Below are 5,631 nucleotides of genomic sequence, written 5' to 3' on the forward strand. Positions count from 1 at the left end.
ATTCTCTGATAAAATTATAAGGTTAATTAGAAGGATATATGAGGGATCAAAGATGAAAATTAAAGTGTGTGAGTTCATCTTTGATAGTTTCTGCTTGAGCAGAGGACCCAGGCAGAAGTATCCTCTTTCCCTTTATTATTTGCATTATATTAAGAACCACTGGCAAAGAAAATCAGGGACTCAGAAATTCAAAGATATAATTGGTATGGTAGTCAAGAAAAGCTGGCTGTATTTGCAGATGATATTATGTTATACTTGATAAAACCAGAAAAGGACATTTCAGTGTTGTGGAAAATTTTGAGACAGTTTCAAATCTTTTCAGGATGAAAAATTAATGAAGTTAAAACAAGGGCTATAGCGGTGAATTATGTACCCACACACAAATTGGTTCAGCAATATCCATATTTATGGGGACATGACAAAATAAAGTACATAGGAGTATGAATTAAAAATGATTCCAGTGTGGCAGCTAAGGATATGTGGGAAGAGATTAAACAAAAGATAATACAAAAACGGAGGAAATGGAAGCAGTTTTAAATGGATATGGATAGTAAAATAAAAGCAGTTAAAATGTTTTTAGTCCCTTTAGTTTTATACACAGGTCAGGCATATTTTTATCAACCAGAGGTGAAGCTGTGGATAGCAATTAATAAAGAGCTGAAGGATTTTATCTGGGATGGGAAGACAGCAACAGTCAAGTGGGATAAGTTGATTCTTCCAATAGAACAAGGTTGATTAGGATTATCCAATTTGAACAGGTATTTCAGAGCGACACAGTAAAGGCTGCTATATATAGCACAAGCAGAAACCTATAATTGAAAGTGGAAGGGGATGATGATGAAAAGGAGGTAAGCTCAAGAAACAAGGAGAGACTGGGATTTTGGATGCAGATAAGGAGAATAACAGTAATCATACAGAATACCATAGTCATAAATAGCAGAAAGTATTCTAAGAACTAAGCCAAAATGGGAATGGAGAAAGGAGATTCTGCAGATAGGGATGACTGCAATTAGGGATACAAACAACGGGGAAGAGGGAACTGGAATTTATTGGAGAAAATTGGCAAAGGAATCAAGATATTGTGAGAAAATATCTATAGAAGGAAAGGTAATAGATTGGGAAGATGCCAATAATTTATTTGAACTTGTTAGAGAAAAATGCATCTCTCACGATTATTCTACACATAATGCATATTAACTTACAGTTTCTGCACAAAAAAGTTAAATAAATACTTATGTTAAAAATAATATGTAATATAAAATGTATAGTTATGTAAACCACAGATACTTATTATAGTTCTAAGTGTTTCATAACTGCATTATAATATTAAGCTGCAAAGTGTATTAACAGATAACTGAAGGTAAAGAAAGAGCTGAAGGGGTTAAGGGATGTACTGTGGTCTACTGAGTCTGGAATGCCCAGGAAGGAAGGAAAGTACACAATGTGAAAGAGACTTTGTTTTATGTGAGCTCAGACCTTCTCGGGCTGGGATGAGTAGTTACAAGGAATGTAGGGGAGATAGAAATGGTACTGGTACTGAAATTTATAAGGTCAAAAACAAGACTGGTTGCCAAGCCAGGTGGCTTGTGTTTTTCTAAAATATTATTGCTACTAAAAACATGATTAACTGTTCATGTGCAGCACTAAGCAAGAAACATGAGGGTCTGCAAAGACCCTATTTGCTAACGTAAAAGTTCTGCATGCAGGTTACTGATAACAAGGATTATAAAACCTGTGTGACTTTGCTGCTTGGTGAGACTGATTTGAAAACTTTGTGAAGGTAGTCTCCCAGCACTGATATATGTGGATTTAAATAAAAAAAATGTTTTGCAAATCCTGAAGAGTTATTCTTGACTCAAGACTAAAAGGTAATTAATGTTATTTATATATATTTTAAACTGCATTTTAACAGACTGCAGATTAGAGATTGCCTTCCTTACCAAGGATTGTTATCAGAGTATAGGCAAAGAGAAAGAAATTAAGGCATCCTAAATGAAAGGCCAGCACTGGTAGAGTTTTTAGTAGAATCTAGAACAAAAGCTGCTGTTAAAAAAATGAATAATTAGTATTGCACATAAGAAGGATAAGCAATTCACAAAGAAACAATGGTGGGATATGTGTATGTCTAATAAATATGTAACAAAATCTAGAAGATTTAGGATTTTTGCTTGGAATGTTTATATAGGTTTTTTTGTACCAAAGTAGACTCCAGAGAATTTTTCCTCAGGTATTCAACAAATGTTGGAGATGTGATAGGGAAGAAAGAGGTAATTGAGAACATATTTTCTGGGAGCGTAATTAGTTGTCAGACTTTAAAGATTTCTTGCAGACTACTCTATCAGTGATACTGGGTGAGCAAATTGGTGTATCTAAAGAAATTATTTTTCTGAACTATGATAAAAAATTGGAATTTCCTAGCTATATTAAGGCCTTGCTGAGTCTAATTATGGTGGCTGCCAATAAAGCAGTTACTAGAAAATGGAAATCAAAGTCTAAACCAATTGTACTAGAAGCAGTGAATATAGTGACAGAGTTAAAACAACTGGAATTAGGATCTTTAGAAAAGGGTAGCAGCAAAGTACATTGGAAAATATGAGAACTGCAGAAATAATACATACACGGGAGAAGTGAGGTTTAAAAAATGCAAGATTTGAATGAGCTATGTAATGCCTGACTGTCAGTGATTGGGTAGATTATAAGTGATGTATAATGTTTGCAACTAAAATTATAAGTGATGTATAATACAACTAAAATTATGTCAATATGGTTTGTTGTCATTTATATAAATGTATGGTTGTCTATATCATAAGTAAGAGTTTAATAAAGATGTTTCTTGTTTAAAAAAAATTGAAACTGGTCTGTATGAAGTTGGGTCTGAAGGGTCTTTACCTTCTTCGGGGAGAACAGCCACATCTTCCTTTCAAGATGCTGGTTCTGTCCTGCCTTTTAAAATATTGTTAAACAACAACTTCAATATCTTTATATCTTTCTTCCCTCCTAATGTCCACTGAAATACCATTGATTGATTATAGATCATCATTTTTATCTCATCCCCTCCCATCTTAGCTATTAATTCTTGTGCCTCATCCTCCTCTAACATTGGCATAGTTATGTCATCCATAGACATTTCTACTTGTGCATTTTCTTGATTTACCCATCCTGCAGCTTTATACAGATTTTTGTATAATTTCTGAAATATCTCTAATACCTCTTTAAGGTCTTTTGGTTATTTTTGTTGTCAAAGGATCCTTAATTTCCCTTTTCAATTTTCCGTTGCCTAAGTCATGTTAACAGGTTTTTATGCTTTGGGTTGTTATAAAAAATTCTTGCTTAACAGCAACCTCTCTAAACTCATGTACATTATCAAAATGCTCCCTTATTTCCCTTTAGCACTCAGCAATTGCTCCTCTTCATTTTATGTAAGGTTCCCCTTTGTCTGAAACTCTTTAATCTTTGAACCCCTCAATAATTCATATTATCTTTAACTAATATCTCTTTCTCTTATGTCTAACATATTTTAAATTCCATTTTCATTTTATCCAACTCACTAGCTAGCCATTCAAAAGAAATCTGTATCTTCCCTGGTAACTCTTGAATTATTTCCACTACCTATTCCTTAAATTTCACTTTTTAATAAATAAGTAGAAAGGCTTCAGTGTCTCATTTTCCTTGATTAGCCTACATCTTTGTGTTTAGTTTTTTAATAAACGTATATATTAAATACAAACAAAAACAATAGCACAGGTACACATATGTTAATATAAAAAATAGTTAATTTTTTCATGGAGAATACACTTCCTTTTTAACAATCATTCACTCTAACATTATGTAAATTGTTCAGTTTCTTCCTTCCCTCTCACTCCTCCTCCTTCTCTTGAACATTATTCTGTATGCACTGTTTTTACAGACTCCATTTTCTTGTATGTAATTTGCTCTTTCTTTTTTGTAAGGATCACACTTTCAGTTGTTTTATCTTTGTTACTATATTCAGTGCTTCAACTACAGCTGGTTTATATTTTGATTTCAATTTTCTAGCTAACCTGCATCTTTATTTAGCCTTTACTGGAGCATGATCTGAAATAGTTATTATATGTGTTTCAAAGCTTTCAGTTAAGTACCCATGCTCCTATGAAATGTAATTCCTATCTGGTGTAACATAGTTATTGTACCTAGGGGATTAATATGTAAACTCTGTATGGGCACCTGCTAGTATGTTCACGTCTTCTATTCCAAATATTCTCATGTTTTGTCTTCAGAAATATAACCTCTTTAGTTATATTTTCCCTTCTAGGTCCCCCAGATACATCCTCACTATTGCAGATCAGGTTCCAGTCCCCACCCATGAATAATATTCCTTGCTGAAAACTAATTACTTCTCTCATCATTTTATTAAGCTCCTTAATAGTAGTTTGCTGAGTTCTAAAGGGAATATAAACACATAACAGTGTATTCCTCATTCCCTGCCAATACTCCCTTATTGCCACAAATATATCATTATTATATTTCTTTTCCTCTTCTATCACTTTTGGAACCTGACTGTCACTCAACCTTATTACTCTAATTTTCTTAGTCCCTAATACTCTGCAAAATATCCATTCTGAAATCCTTTTTTTTGCCAACTTCACATGCTCATTTCTATCCAAGTATGTCTCTTGTAATGCTGTTTTTGCACTCTAGACGTCTTCCTACAATGCAATACACTTTTCTTCTTGTCCATACATTAATGCTTTTCACATTCCATGATAGAAGGACAAGACTGCCATTCTGATTAACAAGATATTACTTTCACATTGTCTACATGACATTTTTATATATGTTCACAACTTACAAAGTACATGCACATATTAATGTCTGGCAGGCTGATCATCTGTCCATCTTTGTTTGGACATGTGTCTCATTTTCCCAGACCTCTTGATTCAGTATTTTCATTTTAACCCCCAACCCCTTTTAACCCCCAGCAAACACATAAAACTAAATATACTTTCCAAAAAGGGAAGGTACCCATCAATGTATGGGCAATTCATAGGTTCATAGGTTAGTACTAAGCAAACTGCCCTTGTGGGCCATTTTAAGCCTAGCCAGTTACACCAATTGTCCCAAACAGATAGCTGTACCTATAGGCTTTACGTATTTGAATGTTAGGTTTACTCATACTGCAGAGGTTATATCCTATATTCCTTCTTGTACTAACACCATACATTCTTGTCCCATCTCCATTTCCTTCCCAGATGTGAAAAACAACTTGCATACTCTCAGATAACTGATTTTAGCTTTAAGAAAAAGTTTGCTGGCTAAGCTTAAATGAATTCCCTGTTCATTGTTATGTTTTATACTGAAGTGCTGAACACTACTGAGAATACATTTACTTGCAAAAATACTTCCTTTGATGTGTCAGACATACCCCTGCAATGCCAGATGGTGCTTGTTCATCATCTCCATCCCCATCAGAGGATATTGATCCTCCATGCCAGTTCTCCTTTAAGTACTAATGATAGTCTTTATATTACAAATACCTTAGAGTTCATGGTGCAGTCATTTCCAGATTAACTGCTTGTAGCTGTAGACAGAAAAGCTCCAATGCACAGCTTTGCTCTTGGAGAGATAAACACTTAATAGTTTTAGATGAATATT

The sequence above is a fragment of the Protopterus annectens genome, chromosome 4.part0, assembly GCF_019279795.1.
Source record: "Protopterus annectens isolate FY-2018-M chromosome 4.part0, PAN1.0, whole genome shotgun sequence".
Classification (NCBI taxonomy): domain Eukaryota; kingdom Metazoa; phylum Chordata; order Ceratodontiformes; family Protopteridae; genus Protopterus; species Protopterus annectens.